At 48.3% G+C, this 25188-nt stretch overlaps 1 protein-coding gene across 6 annotated transcripts in view; it reads right to left on the bottom strand.

Moving 5' to 3' along the window:
- Positions 1–25188, bottom strand: part of znf385b (zinc finger protein 385B) — an 881089-nt gene that overhangs the window by 137385 nt on the left and 718516 nt on the right. The window lies entirely within an intron of this gene.

Below are 25188 nucleotides of genomic sequence, written 5' to 3' on the forward strand. Positions count from 1 at the left end.
GTGATTTGTTTCTTGGTTGTTGATGGTGGAATGTAGTTCGTCAAATGTTTTCTTCACTTCGCCTGGGGTGGGATGAAATGAAAATGAAAATCGCTTATTGTCACAAGTAGACTTCAATTAAGTTACTGTGAAAAGCCCCTAGTTGCCACATTCCGTCACCTGTTCGGGGAGGCTGGTACGGGAATTGAACCGTGCTGATGGCCTGCCTTGGTCTGCTTTCAAAGCCAGCGATTTAGCCTGCAGACTGCTGTGATGAGTACAGAGGTGAATTCACGTGGGAGGTAGAAGGGGCGACACTACACGGTTAGGTATTCTTGGTCTGGGAGCAATGGCACGCTCGGGACACCACATCCGAGCACCAGGAGGTGTTGATCAGGAAGCAAACATCCCCGCCCTTCGACTTGCCTGAGGCCGTCGTGCGGTCCATTCGGTCGATTGAAAAAGCTTTGGATACAGTTCAGTACAGTTCAAGTACAGTTTGTCTATCTCTCTCCTGTCTGTAACAGTAATTCTCAGTGGTACCATGAGACCACGGGATAGACACCCTTCTCCACAAGCCATCTGCAATTTGCTTCAGCTCATGTATTCTGCACTGCTGGAGATTCTTTCTCTCACACCTTGGCAACAACATTTATATCACACCTTTAATGTAGTAAAGCACCCCAAGGTGCTACAAATTAACAATCTCTTTATATACCATGAAACAATTATTTCACATGATATTAAATCACCACATCCCCTCCAACCCCTGGAGCATGCAACCAATCCTTATGAATGAACAACTCCTGTACTTAACACTAATGACCTCATTCCTGGTTCAAACAGTCTTAGTTTACCGCATCGAAAAAAATGCACACCAGCCTTTATTTAGACTTGGCTTTCCTCTGCTAAAAATAAACAAACAACCTGCTGCATCGCCTGTCATTTACAAGAAAAGGGAAACTGGTGACTGCACATGCTGAGCTGTAAAATCCACTTGCTAAATCCCATCCCATCAGTGCAATGACTAAAACAGATTCAGAACAAGGCACAGGAAAGGAAAAATACACCAAATGCCCCAGTGCCTGATGGCTGGGGCATTTCTCTCTCCTCAGCCCCTTTAGTGGAAGCTGCTGATTTCTGAGGCTAAGAAATAGAATATTATGATTTTGCACTGGGTTGCAGAGACATGATGAAGATCCTGGCACAGGAAGCCTGCTGAACCGCATGAGTTGAGAAAAAATATTTGTTTAGCCAAGAATGATTTCTGGGCTTAAAGAACCTCAGCTATTCAGACAGGCTCAAGGTGCTTGGGCTAATTACTTTCGACTTGGAGATGACCTGATTGAGGTTTGTAAAATAATTTAAGGGCTGTATAGGGTCTTTATTAGTAGATTGTTCCAGTCCAATCATTGAGGAAGACCATTGACATGAGTCAGGGGTAGGGATAGATTTAGACATTAGGCAATTCTTCTTTTCCCTGAGATTAGTATGCCCCTGGAGCTGGTATGGTGGGTGTTGATGCACCATATTCCTTTAAGTGGGAGCTGGATTGGTTCTCAATTGGGAAAATGATTGTATCATGGAGAGGTTGTGTGTCTCTATAGATAACACTTGATCCATGTGGTCTCCTGGACTGGTTTTGATCATCTGAGGGAAGTCAAACTTTGGTCGAGTTTCTTTTCCCCTTATTGGCACTGGCTATTTTGCCTCTTCCAGGTTATTACATTGCTGCAGGAAGGGGGAAAGGAGAAGGGGGGGAGATGGTGTTTTGTCATGAATTTCCAGGTGCCATGAGTGTGGAGACAAGCCTGATGGACCAGCTGGTCTGTTCTTGCCCATCAGTTTTATACGTGTTAAAATATAGGGCTGTGTTTTCAAACAAATCATTGAGAATGTGGTGAGAATATTCATTTAAAACTGTGTCAATAAAATGATACAATTCAAAAGCAATTGGGCAAAAATGCAATCTCCAACATATAATAGCGTTTGCGATAAGGGGCGGCACGGTGACACAATGCTTAGCACTGCTGCTGGTTCGATCCCGGTCCCAGGTCACTGTCGGTGTGGAGTTTGCACATTCTCTCGATGTTTGCGTGGTCTCACCCCCACAACCCAAAGATGTGCAGGGTAGGTGGATTGGCCACACTAAATTGCCCCTAGAATTGGAAAAGAAAGAATTGGGTTCTTTAAATTTATATTTAAAATAATAGTGTTTAGAGATAATTGCGGGAGGTTTTGGGAACTACACAAATGAAATCGGCATTTCAATTTCTAAAATGAATTAGAAGCATATCTATTACATTCTTTTCAATCTCATGTGAGGATGTCAAATTTCTATTCAATATTTATTGAACATAGAATCCCGACAGTGCAGAAGGCGGCCATGTGGCTCAGAGTCTGCACCAACCAAACCTCTGCAAAAAACATGAATCAATCTGTTTTTGGCTCACTTGAAACTTCTGAGCTAACTTAATATGTATAGTGTTTACATACCGTAAAGTACATTGCAGCAATTACGGGCAGGAGACGACTTGTTGCCACTGGAATTGAATTGTGTGTGATTCGCGTTTCCATTGCGAACGCTATTCAGAAAGCAAGTTAGGACACGCAAATGTACCAACACTCTGCCGGTGCGCATTTAGAGCAACTCCTGGCCCAACGGACGTTCTAACCGCTTGGGCTGGTGTTAGCGCTAAAGAGCCTGGCAGCTGGAGCTGTTTTTAAGTGCTCCTCTTACCACAAACTCACTGCAGCCACAAATATAGCTCACGGAAGACCTGCCCGCAAAGCCGGGAGTCCGAGGTGGATCCGCAGCTCCATGCCAGGGAGGAGAGACACGCAGGGTGGGCCGTAGACTCACGCTTGCCCTCCTGAACACTGTCGGGAGTTGATGGCAGAGGCAGTCATTGCTGCCAGCCTTACCAGGAGGAGACAGCTGGTGGTCTGAGGGGGTGTGGGTCACTGGTGAGGCCTCTGCCCTAAGAGGGGCAGCTAACCAGAGAGGGCTCCAAAGGCCATGGTGCAGGTGTCCTCTGGTTGGGGTGAGCGTTGCTAATTCACTGCTTTCTCTGCAGTGGGGCAGAGCTTCTGAGGGGTGCCAACACCTGGATGGCCCTTGACCGAGTCTGGCTGCGCCCATCCCTAACAGCTGGGGTATGCGGGTGTCCTGGGTGGGCTCCCAGATGACCAAAAGCTCTCTCAGCATTCCAAGAACACAGGCAGCACTCAGCAGAGTGAACAGCCAGGTAAGGCGCACCACACAAATTGTGTTTAAAAGGCAAATTGCAGCAATAACGGTCTGAGCCAGGCTACTTGATCTCGAGGGTGACAACTGAGTCAACAGACTTGGCACCAAGCCACTCTCCACTACTGCCCCTGGCCCGGGCAGCCTCCCTCCAACAAGCCCGACAATTTTTGAGAGTTTTTCACAGCTTTTTTATCCTCCCACTTCCCCATGCCACCCAGCCATGTCACCTGGCCCTACTTGTCAATACTTGCATTATTTCACAGCTGCGAGACTTCTGCCTAAGAGGGGTGGAGCATCGCGGAAGGGTGGAGCATGCTGTGTCTAAGCCGTTAATCATAGAATCTACGGCATGGAGACAGGCCTTTGGCCCAAAATTGTCCACGTTATGAGGAGAGGTTGAATAAACTCGGTTTGTTCTCACTGGAACGAAGGAGATTGAGGGGCGACCTGATAGAGGTCTACAAAATTATGAGGGGCATGGACTGGGTGGATAGTCTGAATCTTTTTCCCAGGGTATAGGGGTCGATCACTAGGGGGCATAGATTTAAGGTGCGAGGGGCAATGTTTAGAGGAGATGTACGAGGTAAGTTTTTTACACAGAGGGTAGTGGGTGCCTGGAACTCGCTGCCGGAGGAGGTGGTGACGTTTAAGGGGCATCTTGACAAATACATGAATAGGATGGGAATAGAAGGATACGGACCCCGGAAGTGTAGAAGATTTTAGTTTAGACGGGCAGCATGGTCGGCGCAGGCTTGGAGGGACGAAGGGTCTGTTCCTGTGCTGTACTTTTCTTTGTTCTTTGTTTGTTCTAACAAAAAAGCCCATCTAAGCTAATGCCATTTGCCTGCATTTGGCATACGGCACTGACATCGATATCACCACCAGCGAGGGACCAAGTATGACGATCCACTAACACGACTTACTCCCAACTCCCCGAGGCACAGAGTTACATGGTAGGTTTACATTGCCACCTGCTGGTCGGTGGTCGTGTACATTATTATATACATGATTGCTTATGTATATCATCACATCCCCATTCCTTTGGAAATGTAATTATTTACATTCATGACTTAATTTTTCCAAAACAATATATGCATAATAAATTTAAAACATTTCATCACCAATTCAGTCTCTCAGGTTTACGTCATAGCCTTGTCAACCGTCTGAGTGGCGGCTGAACTTGTGACCTTGTTTCATCTTTCAAAAGATCAGTTTCCTCTCTTCCTGGTCTTCGAGTAACTGACTCTTTACACTGTGTGCAAGCTTTTACCATTGCTTCAATGTCGCGGCTGATGCCCGGCCAATAGACTGTGTCCTCGGCTCTTCTCTTGCACTTCCCTCTTTTTTGAAAGATCAGGGGCTGGATTCTCCGTTGTCGGGATTCTCCATTGTGCTGGCAGCGCACTCACACCTGAGGATTTCCCGACGGTGTGGGGCTGCCCACAATGGGTAATCCCATTGGCCGGCTGGCGAGATGGAGAATCCAGCTACCGGCGGGGGCGTGTGGCACCAGAAATCTGGTGCGGCGGGACAGAGAATCCTGTCCCAGTTCTTTCTTTTTCCCTTTTATCTTAACTTTAGTGCCACCATCCTCGAATTTGGTCAGGTCCACGTTCACATCTGCCTGTGCACCTTTAACAACATTCTTGCTGCTGGTCTCGGCCAAGGAATTAGATCTGTCTGGAGCTTTTGCTGGATAGAAAGGTTTGGTTGATCCATTGCGCTTGCATTCATGAGCTGTACTGTGTGTCCATGAACTGGTGAGGCGTCTAATGTCTGCGGATGCCAGGACGCATTTGAAGTTTAAGGCAAGTTTGTGACTCCAGGAATGATCTGCAAAGCCTCATATTCCTGTATCTTGGACAGGTCAATGCTCTCCAAAATGGGGATTATTTCTTCAATATCCAGCTGGTTGTTCTCAGCTGATTTGTTTTCACTTAATTTGTCTCCTGGCGTCATAATTTCATTTCTGTTGTAGTCTCTTAGCAGTACTACTTAGTTTAACATTTGCGGTTTAAATCTCTGCTCTTTTAAATCTGACAAACTGGGGAGGTTGGCTCTCGCTCCGTTGTCGAGTTTGAAGTTGATTAAAGTGTCATTAATCATGAATGGAACTGTCCATTTGGCTACAGGAGTTTCTGCATTAACTTTACTATTGCTACAAATTGTCATTGCGTCATTGTCATTTTACATACAATGACTACATTTATCCTCGCTAGAGATCATGTCGACGAAGAACATGTCTTTGAGGCATGGTTCTTCAACTGTGTTGACGGCTTTTGTTTGTTCCTCTTTTTGATGAAAAAATCATTGCCTAGCAAAATGATTTGTTCTTCCAAGTTTGGAGAATACCCTTCCAAATGCTGGACAGTGTCATGGCAAATGTTGGTTGTCACATCACTGGCATAAAATGGAGGATCGGGTTGGCTGCTCAAGATGGCACCTGCGCTGGGACCACATTTTGTATTCGAATGCGTCACTACACTAATGTCGTTGATTCAATGTGCCAATCTGTTTTGCTGCAAGCTCGTATATATTTTGATAGCATCATCAAGCTGAAGCTCATTTCTCTTAAAGGCCTCTCGCGCACCTTGTCAATAGAAAGCCGAATATTCTTCAGGGGTCCATTGCAGGGGTTTGCTCGGAGGTGGCAGCCATTCATCGACTTCTTTAAGGAAAGTTAGTCTGTCAGGAAGGAGGGTGGGAATGGGGCTGGGATTCTGTAATACGACGGGTATGTGTATTTGACGCTGCCGTCAACGGGCCGCCTGGCTCAGTGATTCCGTCACCCACAGGGGGCCAGCACGGTGCTGGAGTGCTCCATGCAGCGCCGCTGCCGATATGCGGCCTTGCATTGCCGGACGCGGTTCCGCGCATGGGTGTAGTGGCTGGCCGCGGGTCTGCGCATGCGTGTGGCAGCTGACTGCGGGTCAGCGTCTGTGTGCGCCGGCCGCCGGCAACATGGCGGAGCCACACAGCGGGCCGGCGCGGAAGGTAGGCACCCCGGATCGCGCACGCCTGCCAATCGGTGGCCCCCAATCGTGGGCCTGGCCACCGTGGAGGCCCCCCCTGGAGTCTGATCCCCCCCCAACCCAGGACGGCCACCGGGTGGAACCATGTTAGAACCATGCCGGTGGGAACTTGGCCAGTCGACCGCGGAGAATCGCCGTGAGGGCCTCTTTCAACGGTCCCTGACTGCCGCGTCGATCGTGCACGCACGCGGCTGGAGGCGATTCTCCAGTCGCCGGAGAATCGTGTCGCGGGCCGCCTTAGCATCAACTCCGATTCTTCGAGCCGGCGCGGGCTTGGAGAATCCCGGCCGGAGTGTTTATATGGACCATGTCGGTTGGGGTCTGTGTTTGGGCAGGGAGGGGGGTTGGCCATGTTATTGTGTTTATTTTGTCTTTGTTGGATTTTTCCGTTTAAAAGTGTTAAAATTATAAATGCCTTAATAAAATATTTTCTAAAAAAAAAAGAAATCCCTAATACTATCTGATCACGGATCATTGATAACTGAAAGGTATGAAAATTACCCGACTGCGCCTTCAACCTCAAGTTGATTAGAAAACTATCAATTGATTCACCGTCTTTCTGGGTACGCATGCAAAATATGTAGCGCTTGAAGGTCTCATCTTTTTTAGGAGAGCAATACCGATCAAATTGCTTTAGAACTTCGTTGAAGTTTGTGCTATCTGCCTCGCTCTCAAAGACAAATGTGTTAAAACTTTCAATTGTTTGGGGACCTGCTACAGTGAGTAGCAATGTGATATGCCTCTTATCAGGCTGTGCCTGCAGACCAAGGGCTGCAACATAGAGTTTGAATTGCTGTTTGAACACTCGCCAATTCCCGTTTGCGTTACTGGTGACCCGAAGATGTTGAGGTGCCTTCAGACCTTCCATCCTGGGCTTCGAAGACTTACAATGCATTGAGTGCTAGTTGCCAGCAACTTTCGAGATTAGTAGAAAAAAATAGTTTTCTTATTGTACCTTCTTCTTATTCGGAGTTATCTTTAAATTTGAATTGTTCGGATATTCGCAGAATCGTCTTGCTCTTAGTCGATCTTCACTCTTGGGACCATGTCATGTTCTTCTGCTCGGCCGGAGTGAATGATGTACAGAAAAACATCTAGTTCTTGACTGGTTAAAATAATTTATTATAAAACAAATGCATGGTAAATATAACTAGAAGAAATATATTACAAAATACTAATTATTCTAGAGCTACTGCAAAACATGTCTATCCACCAACACGACTTACTCCCAACTCCCCGAGGCACAGAGTCACATGGTAGGTTTACACTGCCAATTGCTGGTCGGAGGTCGTGTACATTATTACATACATGATTGCTTATGCATATCATCACAGAGTCCTTCTTCAAACCAGCTCCACAGGCATTCGGGGAAAGCCCCTGCAAAATTAATTACAATGGACTGGATACTATGCCCAGGTGGCTGAAAGGTGTTTCTCCGACCAGGTCGATTTCTCAACTCATCAACATTCCAGAGGAGGATAAAGAAAATACTACGAAGAAGTTCTGATCTTCCCCTTGAAGTGTGGCAGCATTGACAGTAATGAATGGGAGGAATTTGCTGCCAACACACACGGCTTTGAAAAAAAACTGCTTAATTTTGTTATACACAAAATTAACAGCTAACTGTAAACTCTGTAATTTTGTTACCCAGGCTTACAGCAGTTATTTACTATCACTGCCTAATTATAATTAAGGATGCAAAGTATCAAAGGATTTTCACAGATGTATGATATATCTGATGTTGGAGCTGCACTCATCCGGGCAAGTGGACAGTATTCCATTACACTCCCAACTTGTGCCTTGTCGATGGTGAACAGGGTTTTTGTGTGTGTGTGTGGGGGGAGTCAGGAGGTGAGCTGCTCGCCATAGGATTTGTCATGATATTCAGGTAAACATCATAGTACAAACATACATACATACTGATGGACAGATCAACGGACCAATCAACACACACAACACCACAGCCAATCACAGGCAAGAGCAGACACAGTACAAAACAGGGAACACGACACTTTCTGAGCATTCCAGCAGGAGACAGCTCAGGGCACAGAGCTCATAGCAAGCCACTCAGACATCCACCATGTGCTGAGTGCCACTACAAGATAGTATTAGGAATAGGTCCACAGATTCTAGGGTTATGATCAAACCTCAGTAACCAGTTTACCACTGTAAATAAATGTTAGTAATAAAACTGAGTTGTACCATTCGCAACCGTGTTGGTTCGTCTGTGTAGCAGAGTACCCAACACATCATGATTCTTAGCTTTTTACCTGCTCTGGTAGCCACAGTATTTATATGGCTAGTCCAGTACAGTTTCTGATCAATGGTAAAACCCATGAAGTTGATTGTGGGCGATTCAGCTATGGTAATGCCATTGAATGTTAAGGGGTGGTGGTTGGATCCTCTCTTGCAGGAGATGGTCATTGCCTGGCATCAGGTTGACACCTCATTTTTCAGTATGCCTGACGTTGCTCCTGATTATCTCCTGCAATCTTCATTGAGCCAGTGTTGCTCCCCTGGCTTGGTGGTAATGGTAGTTTCGGGGATATGCTGGGCCATGAGGTTGCAGATTGTGGTTGAATACAATTCTGCTGCTGCTGATGGCCACAGTGGATCATGATGCCCAGTATTGAGTTGTTAGATCTGTTCCAAGTCTATCCCATTTAGCATGGTGGTAGTGCCACACAACGCGATGGAGGGTATCCTCAATGTGAAGACGGGACTTTGTCTCCACAAGGACTGTGCGGTGGTCACTTTTACCGATACTGTCATGGACAGATGCATCTGCAGCAGGCAGATTGGTGAGATTGAGGTCAAGTATGTTTTTCCCTCTTGTTGATTCCCTTACCACCTGTTCAGTCGCAGTCTAGCAACCATGTCCTTTAGGACCTGGCCAGTTTGGTCAATGGCGGTACTACAGAGCCACTCTTGGTGATGGACATTGAAGTCCCCCATCCAGAGTATATTCTAAGTCCTTGCCACCCTCAGTACTTCCTCCAAAAGGTGTTCAACATGGAGAAGTATTGATTCATCAGCTGATGGTGGACAGTATGAGGTAATCAGCAGGAGGTTTCCTAGCCCATGTTTAACCTGAAGCCATGAGACTTCATGGGGTCCAGAGTCAATGTTGAGGACACCCAGGACAATTCCCTCCAACTGTATATCACTGTGCCGCCACCTCTGCTGGGTATGTCTCGCCGGTGAGACAGGACATAACTAGGAATGGTGACAGTGCTGTCTGAAATATTGTCTGTAAGGTATGACTCGGTGAGTATGATTATGTCAGTTTGTTGCTTGACTGGTCTGTGATACAGCTCCCCCAACTTTGGCACAAGCCCCAAGTGTTAGTAAGGAGGATTTTGCAGAGTCAACATGGCTGGGTTTGCCATTGTTGTTTCTGGTGCCTGGATCGATGCTGGGTGGTCCATCCAGTTTCATTCCTTTTTCAAGTTTTTTTTGTATTCGCGTCTTTGTAGCAGTTGAATACAATTGAGTGACTTGTTCGGCCAGTTCAGAGGGCATTTAAGAGTTAACCACATTGCTGTGGGTCTGGAGTCACATGTAGGCCAGGCCAGGTAAGGATGGCAGATTTCCTTCACTGAAGGACATTAGTGAACCAGATGGGTTTTTACAAAAATCAACAATGGTTTCACGGTCATCATTAGACTTTTAATTCCAGATGTTTTATTGAGTTTAAATTTCACCACCTGCCATGGTGGGATTCGAACCCGGGCCCCCAGATCATTACCCTGGGTTTCTGGATTACTAATCCAGCGACAATACCACTACCCCACTGCTTCGCCATCCATTGCTAGCCCTAGTCCTTACAACAAAATATGACATGAAGCCACATATGGATATATTTATTCCTGGCAACAGCATAGCTCGGAGTAATTTAGAGGCTGCCTCTGGTCCAGGTAGGGACAGCTGGAATGTTGTAGAAGTAAGAGGAATTCAGGCTTGATAACTTGCATCTTAAAGCATGCGCCTCCAGTTACCTCATCAACGGCAGTCACAGCAGGAGTCAAAGGAACATAGGAATTATGAGCAGAAGTGGGCAATTCAGCCCTTCAAGACTGCTCCACTATTCAATCAGATCATGGCTGATCTCTTCCTGGTCTCAAATCCACCTCCCACCTGTTGTCCATATCTCTTTAACCTTTTTAAAATCGAAAATATATCTATCTCTTTTTTGAAAACATTTAATGATTCAGATTCCACCGCACTATGGGCCAGCAAGTTCCACAAATTCACCACCCTCTACGAGAAGTAGTTCCTCCTTATCTTAGCTCTATATCTACCGCCTCTTAACCTATATCTGTGACCTCACGTTCTAGATTTCCACACAAGAGGGAACATTTGGTCTACATTTATTTGATTCGCATTTAGTATTTTGTACACCTCGATCAGATCCCCTCTCATCCTTCTAAACTCCAACGAGTATAAGTCCAAACTGTTTGATCTCTCCTCATATGCCAACCCTTTCTTCCCCGGAATGAATCTGGTGAAGCTCCTCTGAACTGCCTCCAATGCCACCACATCATTCCTCAAATAAGGAGACCAATACTGGACACAATACTCCTGATGTGGTTTCACCAACACCCTATACAATTGCAACAATACATCTCTACTTTTACACTCCAGTCCTTTTGCAATAAACGATAACAATCTATTTGCCTTTTTAATTACATGCTGTACCTGCATATCGAGACTGCATGCTCCTGGCAAAATCTCATTTACACCAGAAAATCGCAAATTGGTTGATGATGAGCCTTATTAGCTATTAGCTTCTTTCCGCTGCTGGACCGGTCGAACCATCACAGGGCTGAAGCCACCTCTGGGAAAAGTGAGAGGTGGCTGGAACACATTGGGGAACCGGTACAACCTCTCCGTGAATTTCTCAGTCCACCTGCTTCCAAAAGGCCACCAAGTTGCTGGGAACTTTCACACACACCCTCCCTAAAAGTAAACTTTAACTATATACAGAAAGATGGTATTAGAAGACAGAGATAAAAAGATAGTTTACATTTTTTTTTTAAACTGCCAATGCTATATATCTCCTGGAACAAGGCTCAACCCAACATACACGCCCTGCATGTGACTGAATGTGATCATAAAGACATACAAGGGTCTTTTTCATTAACAAAGGCTTCCATTTAGGAATACTTTGGCACCTTCACTTTTTCAGGAATCCATGGGTCAAATCCTGAGTGGGCTATCTGTGCAATGTGTGGTAAAATGGACAGCGATCTGAAACTTAGGCCCAATATAAATTTTTATGCTTTGAATTAAAAATTGGACATTTTAAATTAAACAATAACCAGCTCACAGGCAGGCCTGATGGACTTTCAATCAGCCAGGGTTTAAAAAAATTAATTTACAGGATGTGGCCTTCACTGGTTAGGCCAGCATTTATCGCCCGTCCCTAATTGCCCTTCAGAAGGTGGTGGTGAGTTGCCTTCTTGAACCGCTGCAGTCCTTGAGTTGCAGCTACATCCACTGTGCTATTTGGGAAGGAGTTCCAGGATGTTGCCCCAGCGGCAGTGAAGGAACGACGATATATTTCCAAGTCAGGGTGGTGAGTGACTTGGAGAGGAGCCTCCAGGTGGTTGGGTTCCCAGGTATCTGCTGCTCATGTCCTTCTAGGTGGTAGTGAACACTGAACAGAGACAGACAGTCGGGACAAATCTGTGTCTGCCCTGTCAACAAGACATCAGGAGATAATCAGTCCCATTCAAATGGACAGATTGTTATGGATTGGCCAGATATAGATAGACTTTACGGCACCCAATTTTCCTGCCGTAAATATATATGGAGTAAGGTTACGTGCAAACAATACACCTGGAGATGGTCCTCTGCAGGTGGGTTCCTGGTGCCCTGCAGAGTTGCAATCGGCAACTCCATTGGGTGTTACGACCCCCACCCTAAGACCACATTGGCTGGAGAGGTGTGAAGAAGGGGAAAAGATCAACTTCCCAGAACCCTCCACAATGAAGAGTCAGCTCAGAGGTAACAGAGAAGATTCAACAAGAGGATGGAAGAAATCAGCAGGTGATCCCCACCTTTGTGGACAGAGGCCCTGAGATGTCCGAGACTCAAAAGACTGGACCCACAGCTCGATTGAGTCCATCGTTATAAGTAGTATTAAGAATTTTATAATTATTGTAGTTGGGATAAATTAAAGGGAGTAACTGTTTTTACTGAGTTTGATAATAAATTTGGTTGAATCGTAAACTTGTATTTTTCCTTTGTTCATCTCACAAATAAGGACACCTGGGTAAAACAATTGAAGTGTCTGAGGTTCTACAGACAACAAATGTTAGCTCGATCAGTGTTCTTCAAACTTTTTTTCCGGGGACCTATTTTTACCAACCGGCCAACCTTCGGTACCCAACTTGGCCGACCTTCGCGACCCACGCCAGCCAACCTTCGCGACCGACGCCGGCCGACCTGCATGGGTCGCGAAGGTTTGCTGCTGACAAAAATGGAGGAAATGGTTTTGGGTCCCTTTGGCCCTCGTACACACTCCTCCAATGGAACCTGGTGGATGAAGGTGAAGCCTTCCGGTGTTGGAAAGTATGGAGCCTCCATCTGTCCAAAGTTCTGCATTTCTTTCCTGTAAAACTTTATCAAATAAAACACCCACGAACTTGTAAAAAAAATAAAAATAAAATGAATAAAATAAATGAAAAAAATAAAAATTAAATGAACAAAATAAATGAATAAAACTCCCCCGAACTTGTAAAACAAAAAGCTGCGACCATTTTTAAAAAAAAAGCGGCCGCACTGCGCATGCGTGCCTGATCATCGGTGCGCATGCACATAGTTTTGCGCATGTGCACGATGATCTGGCATGCATGTGCAGTGCGGTTGCATTTTTATTACGTGTTCACGGCCATTTTGAAGGTCGCTTGCAGCCGGAGTTATTAACAGCCGGCTTCTGCGGCTGTTGCGCGCAGATTTGCACGATCGGGAGCGCCGTGACGGACGGCTCCGCGACTCTCCCGACACCTGCCCGCGACCCCCCCGCAGGTCGCGCCCCCGAGTTTGACAATGCCTGAGCTAGATTACATTCTTATTACACGCTCGAATGATGAAGACCATGGAAAGAATTTGGAAAATATTCTTCTACATTTGCAAAATTACAGTGAAGAAAGAAAAGTGTGAATTTTTTAAGTCTTCCATCTGGATCATATCTTTGATAGAGATGGTTTACATAAAGAACTAACGAAGGTGGCTGAGATCCTAGAAGCTCCACGTCCACACAACGGGCGTCATTCTCCGACCCCCCGCCGGGTTGGAGAATCGCCGGGGGCTGCCGTGAATCCCGCCCCCGCTGGTTGCCGAAGTCTCCGGTACCGGATATTCGGCGGGGGCGGGAATCGGGCCGCGCCGGTTGCCGGGCCCCCCCGCTGGATTCTCCGGCCCGTATGGGCCGAAGTCCCGCCCAGAAAATGCCTGTCCCGCCGGCGTGGATTAAACCACCTTTTGAACGGCGGGACAAGGCGGCGTGGGCGGGCTCCGGGGTCCTGGGGGGGCGCAGGGCGATCTGACCCCGGGGGGTGCCCCCACGGTGGCCTGGCCCGCGATCGGGGCCCACCGATCCGCGGGCGGGCCTGTGCCATGGGGGCACTCTTTCCCTTTTGCCTCCGCCACGGTCTCCACCATGGCGGAGGCGGAAGAGACTCCCTCCACTGCGCATGCGCGGGAAACTTTCAGCGGCCGCTGACGCTCCCGCGCATGCGCCGCCCCGACATGTCATTTCCGCGCCAGCTGGCGGGGCAACAAAGGCCGTTTCCGCCAGCTGGCGGGGCGGAAATTCCTCCGGCGTCGGCCTAGCCCCTCAATGTTGGGGCTCGGCCCCCAAAGATGCGGAGCATTCCTCACCTTTGGGGCGGGATGCCCGTCTGATTGGCACCGTTTTGGGCGCCAGTCGGCGGACATCGCGCCGTCCCGGGAGAATTTCGCCCAATGTGATGTAGCTGTTTTTAGGTCATTTTAGGGTTGCTCTATTATTATGGCAAATTAATTCCTTGAAATGAGGCTGAAACCATTACACACTTTGCTTTGTGTCAAACCAAACTTGCCACTGAACTGATGAATGTGAAAATGCTTACCAAAATGTAAAAAAAGTTTTAAAGAAGTTGGAGTTATTGGTACATTACAATCCAAAGCTGAGGTTATAAACTGCTTGTGATACATCACCCTATGGGGTTGGTGCAGTTGTCTTACACATAATGCTCTCAGGAGAGAAATGACCAATAACATTTGCCTCTGAAACATTAACTCGCAATAGTCAAGCTATGCTCAGCTATAAAAAGAAACTTTGAGCATCATTTTCAGCGTAGGAAAGTTCCACTATTATTTTTATGGTCGTCATTTTACACTTTTGACTGACTATTGGCCCTTGACTACAACCTTTGGGCCATATAAGGATATTCCTTCTCTAACAGCCAGTCAATTACAAAGATGGTCTTTGATCGTGTCGGCACACAATTATCACATCCAGTATCGTAAGCCAGTGCAGCAAATGCAGATGCTTTAGCTAGACTGCTGCTGCAAGTCAAACAAGATCAGGAAGTGGAACAAGAATCTGATTAAAATTTCATAAATATTTCGAGTACAAAGATGTGCAAGAACTGATCCAATGACGGAGAAGGTTATTGATATGATCCAAAAAGGCACCATCGATGTGCACCGAAAGAATCCAGTCCTCAAGCCCTGCATTACGAGCCGATTTGAGTTGATAGTTCAGAGTGGAGTTCTGCTGTGGAGTATTCGAGTGATAATTCCACCGTATCTACGAAACAGAATTCTTGAACAGCTACATGAAGGAGATTATGGTAAGGTTAAGATGGAGGAGTTGGCACGCAGCACCTTCCGGTGGCCAGGATTAATGCCCAAATTGAGGCGAAGGTGGGGCTATGCCAATCCTGCGCTGCATTAAGGAATATTAATTTTAAAATGCAGTCCCGATTTCTCGCTACACTGTTCTGGTGAGCGGAACTCCACACTGTACAAAACGGGGCTATGTGCGACCTCAGCCGCGTGTTTCTCGCTGAAGCCACCTATACAACGCGAGTCACAATGCAAACGTGGGAAACAAGTGGTTAAATGTGCTCGCTATTGGACTTTGTTCCCATTTAGTTGAATCGAGCCCTGTGTATTACCTGCGAATTATAACACAAGTGAAAAATGGACTTCAGCCATCATTCTAGCCAAGACAGATTTGATATGTTACACGGTTCAAACAGACGAGGCAAGAGTTTGGCATCAGCACACTTCCCAATTATTAGCTGCACAAAGTGAATGCAAAGAAGTCTTCATCAGAAATTGTCACATTGAAGTGTATGGACAGTAATACGGTGATGTGCCAGAACTGAGATCTACTACTGCAGAAATTGCTGAATCTGTAACTACAAAATCGTCAGTACCACCTGTTGCTAACTTTTGCCTTAGTTTAATTGCTCTGTTTTATCACCTTTGCTCTTGAGTCGCCAGGTATCTTTCTGATACCGCCACGTGGTTCAAGTCCGAGTAATGATCAATAATCCAATACACCGATTAGTAAGATTTAAATCAAAGCACATTTATTATACGCAGTAATCACTACTCATGTATAAATTCTACGTCTAAGCTACTTCTACAGCTAACAGGCCTATACTTAACTTGGAACTGGCCCACCAGGTCAGGGAAACAAATGGCCTTTCGTTCGGGTTCTGAGCCTGCGGGATTCGAAGGTGGTACAGATTGGTAGCTAGGAGCGCCTATCTCGTAGCGAGCGTTGAAGTAAGACTTACTGGATATCAGCGGCGGCTGGACCGGTCACTGTCAAGGGTTGGTTCGCGTTGCTGAGTGATCCAGTCAAGAAGAGAAGGACGATTTGAACTTGGGCTTGATTCTTATAGTCCCCAGGGGCTTCCCGCCTTTCGGGGCGGACCCTATACCTGGTCACAAGTGATTGGACTTGGTTCGATTTTCTCCAATGCTGGAGCGGTTCCCTGATCGATGAGCGGTCCTGAGGTGGTCGTTCACCTCCCATTGTGTAGGCTTCTGCTGGCGCGAAAGAGTCCGGTTTGGCTTTAGGTGTCTAAATGTTGCTCATTGTTCCCGGGGATTGCTCATTCATCTGCAGATGGCTGGTATTTTGTTATGCTGATGGTTGCTGGTATCGACCTTGTCTGGCCTTTCCAGAGGTAAATACACACTCAACCTGCAGCTGCTCGTTTGTGTCCTGTTGGCTGACTTTCCCATCAGCCTTTGCCGTTCACCATTTTAAATCGGGAGTTAGCCATTCTGAATCGGGAGTTAGCCATTTTAACTGGCTACACACCAGAAACAGACACTGAGTTGGCTTCTCTCTCAGTTGGACGCGACGGGTACGATTTGGATGGAGTCCCCGGGTAGGACGGCTACCAATGCCGTATCTCCCCTACCCGAGCGTAGTTGACAAGAGGGGGGTTCCCAGGCAGGGCGGGTCCCAAGCCGTTTCTCCACTGCCTGAGCAACCGACAAGAACGGGCAGAAAATGTAGTCATCGTGGTGGGGCTGCCGTAGTGGTTCTACCTTCAAACTAGAAGGGCAGTTACGAACGTCTGGTTCCTTAACCAGTCTCTGCAGACAAGCTCTCAGAGGTTTCTGCTGAACTAGTGTCTGGCAATGGTGAGTCTCTGCAGGCAAGTCCTCAGAGGTTTCGGCCGAATAGGCGTGGGGCAGTGAGGGAAAAAAATTCTCCTGTCGGACATACAACATTTAACAAACGTACACACAACATAAAACATTCTGCAGGTTCCATCAGAAAGGACAACACTTCTCCCAAGCGGTTCCTTTTACAACATCATCTGGACACCTCAGTTCTCGGTTGTGAACAGGGTCGCAAAGGGGTTCTCGGTTTGGGAGTCAGACCCAAGGTTGTCCTCTTCTCCCGGGTGCTACACTCTTGAGTGTATCAGGGCTGAAAGGGCTGCATGGTGTGAGGTGGGGTCGCTCTCGTTGTTGCGGATGAGTCTGAATGAGTTATCTCAGTGCCAGTAATTGGTGTCTAGCTGTGTGGGGACAAAATCGGGGTCGTCAGTGTGGTTCGGTGGTCGGTGGTGGGGTTGGTTCAGGAAAGTAATCATGAAGGGATCACTTGGATCGTAGTCGGAGTCGCTGGGTATGGGTCCTGTTGCATGGGGATAGTAGGGAGGCGTGCTGTGGCTATCGTCTGAGTCACATTCGCTGTCTCTGCTGCTGCAGTCTGTGGGCGTTCCGGGGCGGAGTTTATATTTCGGGGGTGGAGTCGAGGTCGAGTCCGTGGCTGGGCTGGACGTGTTGGGGGATGGTAGGGTTATGTTGGCTGTGGGCGGGTTGTGGTGTGCTGCTTCGAGCATGACGTGGTGTGCATGGTTCGACTGTGTTCCATGCCTTCAGCTGGTTTATATGAAACCACGCAGTCTTACCGTCGGGGTACTTTATTTTATAAACGGAAGGGCTTACTTTGTCCGCAATGGAATACGGACCCGAGTATTTTGGTGACAGGAATGTGCTGGGGTTATGTACAGACAGCATCACTTGCTGTCCGATACTGTACTCAGTCGCATGCACTGTCTTGTCGAAACAAGCCTTGCTCTGTTTCTTCCTTGTGCCCAATTTTACTGCGGCTGCTAGCTGAGCCGTTTTAACGTTTTCCACTAATTGTTCTACCGCTTTCTCGTGTGTGAGGGCCGTCACTTCGGGGCTGGTCAAGTCCAAACCTAACAAATATTCTGTGCCTTTCATGGGGCGTCCGGTCATGAGGGTGTGTGGGGTGTAACCTGTGGAAGTCGAAATTGTGTTACGCAAAAACATCAGCGCAAAAGGGAGGACTGAGTCCCAAGTGGTGTTGTTCTGTTGGACCATCTTTCTGAGGGTGGATTTTAGGGTCCGATTAATGCGCTCCACGATACCACTCGACTGTGGGTGGTATGCTATGTGGAATTTTTGGGTGATGCCAAATATCGTGAGGACGTTCTGCATGACACGTCCCGTAAAATGGGAGCCTTGGTCTGATTCAATGCTGCAGGTGAGTCCCCATCTTGTAAAGATGTGGGGCGGGATTCTCCGACCCCCCGCCGGGTCGGAGAATCGCCGGGGGCTGGCGTGAATCCCGCCCCCGCCGGTTGCTGAATTCTCCGGCACCGGATATTCGGCGGGGGTGGGAATCGCGCCGCGCCAGTTGGCGGGCCCCCCCCCCGGCGATTATCCGGCCCGCGATGGGCCGAAGTCCCGCTGCTGGAATGCCTGTCCCGCCGTCGTGAATCAAACCACCTCTCTTACCGGCGGGACAAGGTGGCGTGGGCGGGCTCCGGGGTCCTGGGGGGGACGTGGGGCCATCTGGCCCCGGGGGGGGGGGGGGGCCCCACGGTGGCCTGGCCCGCGACCGGGGCCCACCGATCCGCGGGTGGGCCTGTACCGTGGGGGCACTCTTTTCCTTCCGCCTTGGCCATGGTCCCCACCATGGCGGAGGGAGAAGAGACCCCCTCCACTGCGCATGCACAGGGATGCCGTGAGCGGCCGCTGACCCTCCCGCGCATGTGCCGCACGGCAAAGTCATTTCCGCGCCAGCTGGCGGGGCACCAAAGGCCCTTCCCACCAGCTGGCGGGGCGGAAATCAGTCCGGCGCGGGCCTTTCCCCTCAGGGTGAGGGCTGGGCCCCTCAAGATGCGGAGAATTCCGCACCTTTGGGGCGGCGCGATGCCGGACTGATTCACAACGTTTTTGGCGCCGGTCGGCGGACATCGCGCCGATTGCGGAGAATCCCGCCCGTGGTGGGTCAAAATATTGGCTGTGGATTTTGCCGTGTTTGTGCGGGCTGGGAATGCTTCCACCCATTTTGTAAATGTGTCAATCACCACAAGTACATATTTATAGCCATTCCTGCAAGGGGGCAATAGTCCTATAAAATCAATCTGGAGGTTAGTCCAGGGGCCATTAACGGGTCGGATGTGGCTGAGTTGAGCCTTTTTGGCATATCTGTCTGGATTATTCTGGGCACAGATAAGACAATTTTCGATGTAATGGTTTAAATCCTCCTTTAAATTCGGCCACCAACAAAGCTGCTTGAGATCGGCTGCAGTGGGATCGATTCCCTGATGTCCATGACCGTCATGGAACAAGCAAATCAATTGATTCCTCTCCTGTTCAGGAACCACATAAAGGGTGTCTTTTAACACCACACCGTCTTGTGTGGTCAGTGCATTTCTGAACCTCTCATAGGGTGCTGGATATTTTCCTTTTACAATCTCCCTGAGATTGCTGTCCTGCTTCTGGGCCTCCACTAGATCCTCGATCTTTGTCTGTGAGACCTGAACTGCACTCACTGGTGCGCTTTCGGGGGGTGTCCAAAGGTATCCATGCCTGGAACTTGCTTTTGCCAGTGCGTCGGCTTTCACATTTCCAGGGGGGGAGGAACGATGGTGACTGCGGACTTTGATTATCCCATAAGTCCTCTTCTGGGCTCTTTGTAAAATATGACGGAGCAATGAGGCTGAGGGGAGGGGTTTTCCATCTGCGGAAACAAATCCTCTTGCTTTCCACAGGGGCAGAAATTCCGTGAGGCTGTTGCAGACATAGAGGCTGTCCGAGTATAGGTCTGCTGGGCTGGGGAAGGAATCTGGGTGCTCAACTATATCTGCGATGGCCGCAAGCTCTGCTGCCTGCGCGCCTAAGTGTCCGGGTAGTTTTAACGATATTTCCTCAAGGGCGCGTCCCTGTGCGTCCTCGACATAGATACCGCAACCTGTTATGCGCTTCCCATCCAAGACTGTGGAAGATCCATCCACATAGATCTTTATGAGCTCACACGTGTCCGTGTGCTGGGGGCTCTGGGTTGAACTATCTATCTTTCTGGGGGGTGTTTTAGCGATAAAGGGGCCTGTGTTGTGGTGTGGAGAGATAATTTCACATTCATGGGGGTTCCGGGGTACTCTAAGTTGTCGGCTAAGTAGGTGTGGGTCTTTGTCCTTTTCACAGTGACGTCCCGTCCCTGCAAGAGAAGGGTCCATCTAGCTGCTCTTATTTGACTGACTGTACTGTCCTTGAGTCGTCCGTCCAGTAAAAGTTGGGTGGGGGTGTGTTCGGTGAGAATTGTGATGGGTTCAGCCCGATAATGTACGAAAAATACTGGACTGCCCAAAATACTGCGAGCAGGTGCCTCTCACAGGCTGAAAATCCCTGCTCCACAGCATTTAAAAGTCTGGAGGCGTAAGCTACGGGCCTTAACTGGTTGTGCCGTTCCTGGAGGAGCACGGCTGAAAGGGTGCGGTCTGTGGTCGCTACCTCTATGGCGTAAGGGGAACGCGGGTCTGGAACTTGTAGTGCGGGGGCTGCTATGAGTGCCTGTTTTAAAGAGTCCACAGCATCCGTATGCTGCGGAAGCCATTCCCAGGGGGCTCCTTTCTTTAGGAGGTCTGAGAGGGGTGCTGCCTTGCTGGTGAAACCATCAATGTGGTTTCGGTAGTAGCCAACCAGTCCTAAAAATGACCGGAGGGCTGAAACGTTCTGGGGAAGGGGCAATTTAGCAATCGAGTCAATCCTTTTATGCTCAATCTCGCATTTACCATGTGTGATAATTGTTCCCAAATATATCACTTTTTCTTCCAAAATCTGGGCCTTTTTGGGGTTGACTTTACAACCGATTGAGTGTAATAGTTCCAGGAGTTCGGACAGAAGTTCACTGTGCTCTGCCTTGGTGTCTGTCTGCAGTAGTAGGTCGTCTACATACTGAACGAGACATTCGGGGTGAGAGAATTTGGCTAAACCATTTGCCAGCTGTCGGTGGAAAATGGAGGGGGAGTTGTGGAATCCTTGTGGCAGGCATGTCCACGTGTACTGCTGTGCTTTAAAGGTGAAGGCAAATTTGTACTGGCACGCCTTTGCCAATGGAATGGACCAGAATCCATTATTGGCGCCCAAAACCGTAAAGAATCGGGAATTGAGTCCCTGCTTGAGCATGGTCTCGGGACTTGTTGCTACTGTGGGGGCTGCTGCGGGGGTGACTTTGTTGAGTTCCCGGTAATCGATGGTCAGTCGCCATGATCCATCGGGCTTTCTCACTGGCCAAATCGGGGCATTATTAGTGGAGACTACTGATCTAAGTACATCTAATAAGCTCTAATAAGCTTTCTATTACCTTGGAGATTTCTCCCTCTGCCTCTTGTGGAAGTCCATATTGTTTTGAAGGTCTAGGGTCAGGTCCTGTTACTTGTACGGAGCCAGTCATCCGTCCACAGTCGTGCTTGTGTGTCGCGAATGCTGCCCTGTTCTTTTGCAGAACTGCCCTAACCTGCTTGTCCGTACTAAGCGTGGTCGGGTTGAACCAAAATTCGTCTACGGCGCTAATTTTGTTCATGTACTCTCCTATGTTGAGCGTTGTGGGGGCTCTTGCGGATTTTGCCATCTTCCAGACACACTGGTTAATTGGATCGAATGAAAGGTGGTGGGAGTTCATGAAATCGATTCCCAAAATGTGTTCTGCTGTGTGGGGCAGGTCAACTAAAACCACGGGGTGCTTGGTGGTGATGTTGCCGATTTGAATGGGTACAGGGGCTGTGATGTGTCCCTGCTGTGAGTGGCCTGTAAAGCCGCTGAGGGTGATAGTGGCTGTAGTGGGCCACGTGTCTTTTTGAAACAGGGTGGAGGAATTTATGGTGGTGCGGGACCCTCCTGTGTCCAAGAGAAATTCGATGGGCTGTCCCTGAATTTTTGCTGCAACTACCGGTCGTCCGGACCTATCCCAAAGGGTGTCGCAGACCCAACTGGGGGAGCCCGTATACCGTCAGTCCGTTCCGGTCAAGCCCATCTGATCTGAACGGGCGCTAACGCTATGAATGAGCTCTGTCTTTTTCTTACTCAGAGTCTGCTGGGCTCTCTGTGGCTTTTTAGGGGCATTGCACTCTTGCGAAGTGTCCCAACTGTCCGCAGTTGTAACACTCCTGTGACTTGGGTGGGGGGCTGTTCTTTCCCTCATTCACCCATGCAGGGTCGTGGTGTGTTGTCTTTACTGCCTGCATATCTGCGCCGGCCTGATTTTCCTCAGTATTCTTAACTGAGGATTTACTTTGAACAGGTTGCTCCCAAGCGCGGGACAATCTTTTCACTACCTACTTCTCGTTATAGGCCTCCTCTGAGGGATCATAACTCGCGCTTTCTGTCTTTCTGTCCTGTTTCTGTGGCATGGGAGATAAGGGTGCGGGTCCATTTGGCCATGTTGTCTGGGGACAAATGGGCACGGTCTACGTCTCCAAAGATTGCTGCAAAGTGAATCCACAGGCGTCCAGCAAACGCTGTGGGGTGCTCGGATTTCTTTTGCCTACATTTGTTGAGGCCATCTACGGGGTCACCCCGGTTATACCCGATCGCATCCAGGATCGCGGTATGCATTTCATCAAGGGTGCCTCCTCCTACGTTCTGTGGGTCGGGGAGGGCTGCTGCTACTGACGGGTCTAAACTTAAAACGGAGAGCTTTACATGCTCTCGCTCATCCAGGCCGTACATGGTCGCCTGATGCTTAACTGTGGCAAAGAAATGGTGGGGGTCTGAGGTGGGGAGGAACGGTGTGATCCTATCGCACACGTCCCGTAATTGGGTCACTGTTAAGGGGGTGGAATATAGAAATTCCGCATCGACTGATGTGGCTGTGCAGTGGGTGGTTACAGGGTTCATTGGAGCGTGGACTATCTGCTGTGTGGGGGGTTGGGGCGCTTTTCTCTTTTGTGGCTTTCCCTGCGCACATATTCCCTGAACATATCTCTGTGCTGTTTAATTCAATTCTTCCCAATCAGGGCCGTCCTCCTGATCTAATCTTTCTCCAAAGGTTTCCTGAAAACCTTTTTGAACAGAAAGCAGTGATTGCAGCTCTGCAATCTGCTTCCGACACTTTGCGTGGTCTAATGTGCTTTGTCTTTGTTCTGTGGTGGCAGCATGGAGTGCTCTTAATGCTGCCTTGAGGTCACTACACTGTTTTTGTAATGCCTCTACCTGTTTTTCCGTTTCTTCTCGTACCAGGACTACACGTTGCGTGTCCTGATAGGCCTTTTTGTATTGAGACTGGAAGCTGCTTAAGTGCGCCAGACAAGACTGGTGAGCCCTTTTGGCGTCATCCACCTCTCCATCTTTTGCTGCCAATTTCCTTCTCAAGTCTAAATTCTCCTTTTCTACCTCGCTTACATCGACCTTACTCATCCGATGTATGCCTTCAACTTCTTTCCGGAGCGTCCTAACGACCTCCTCTGTGCCTCGCAATTGTGCCAAGCAGGACACGATTGCCATCTGCTTGCGAGCTTTCCCTAAGCTCTTTTTGTGGATCTCGCTCAGGGTCTCCCACCAAGTATGTCCTATACTCCCGGGACCTGATTCTTCGTTATCACAGAAATCACTCCAAAGGGGCCATCCTTTCCCTTTGAGATATTTCCTGATCTCTTCCACCCAATGGAACATTGTCCCACTCTACTGCTGCTGGTCGCTGCGACCGCAAATTCCTCGGGGTTCATGAGGCGCTGCATTGACTGCATTGCCATCTTTCCTATCCGAACGCTTCTTTTAAATTTGGAACAGGGGAGCTAAGGCGGTGCTGTAAATACGGGTACGGCTTTCGCTACTTTCCGAAATACAAACTTCCAATAGTTTTGACGCAACAAAAAATCTATCAGTTTTACCTTATCGCCCTGTTAGTTACGCATGCATACACAACTTCCGAATTATGAGTATTGATCAGAACTGCTTGAACACTTGTGGTTTTCTGTTTCCAATTGGATCTCTAATTCAAATTCTGGGTTCTCCCGGAGTGGTTTTCCACTTCTAGATCGGGTCCCGTCAGGATGTCGCCAAACAATGTTGCTAACTTTTGCCTTAGTTTAATTGCTCTGTTTTATCACCTTTGCTCTTGAGTCGCCAGGTATCGTTATGATACCGCCAGGTGGTTCAAGTCCGAGTAATGATCAATAATCCAATACACCGCTTAGTAAGATTTAAATCAAAGCACATTTATTATACACAGTAATCACTACTCATGTATAAATTCTACGTCTAAGCTACTTCTACAGCTAATAGGCCAATACTTAACTTGGAACTGGCCCACCAGGTCAGGGAAACAAATGGTCTTTCGTTCGGGTTCTGAGCCTGCGGGATTCGATGTTGGTACAGATTGGTAGCTAGGAGCGCATATCTCGTAGCGAGCGTTGAAGTAAGACTTACTGGATATCAGCGGCGGCTGGACCGGTCACATCAAGGGTTAGTTCGCGTTGCTGAGTGATCTGGTCAAGAAGAGAAGGACGATTTGAACTTGGGCTTGATTCTTATAGTTCCATGGGGCTTCCCGCCTTTCGGGGGGGACCCTGTACCTGGTTAAAAGTGATTGGACTTTGGCCCAATCGCTTGGTTCGATTTTCTCCAATGCTGGAGCGGTTCCCTGATCGATGGGCTGTCCTGAGGTGGTCGTTCACCTCCCATTGTGTAGGCTTCTGCTGGCGCCAAAGAGTCTGGTTTGGCTTTAGGTGTCTAAATGTTGCTCATTGTTCCCGGGGATTGCTCATTCATCTGCAGATGGCTGGTGTTTTGTTATGCTGATGGTTGCCGGTATCGATCTTGTCTGGCCTTTCCAGAGGTAAATACACACTCAACCTGCAGCTGCTCGTTTGTGTCCTGTTGGCTGACTTTCCCATCAGCCTTTGCCGTTCACCATTCTAAATCGGGAGTTAGCCATTTTAACTGGCTACACACCAGAAACAGATACTGAGTTGGCTTCTCAAGAAGTGCTACCAACAAATATACAGGAAGACACTTCCGTGATCTGAAAGAGATAAATTCCTGAAAGTCGGATATTACCTAAACAAAACAGATACCCTCCAAAGAGACTGTCTTACTGATGCATGTATTATAAATAACTTGATGCTGTAATGTAATGAATAT

This window comes from Scyliorhinus torazame, chromosome 2 (genome assembly GCF_047496885.1).
Source record: "Scyliorhinus torazame isolate Kashiwa2021f chromosome 2, sScyTor2.1, whole genome shotgun sequence".
NCBI lineage: Eukaryota > Metazoa > Chordata > Chondrichthyes > Carcharhiniformes > Scyliorhinidae > Scyliorhinus > Scyliorhinus torazame.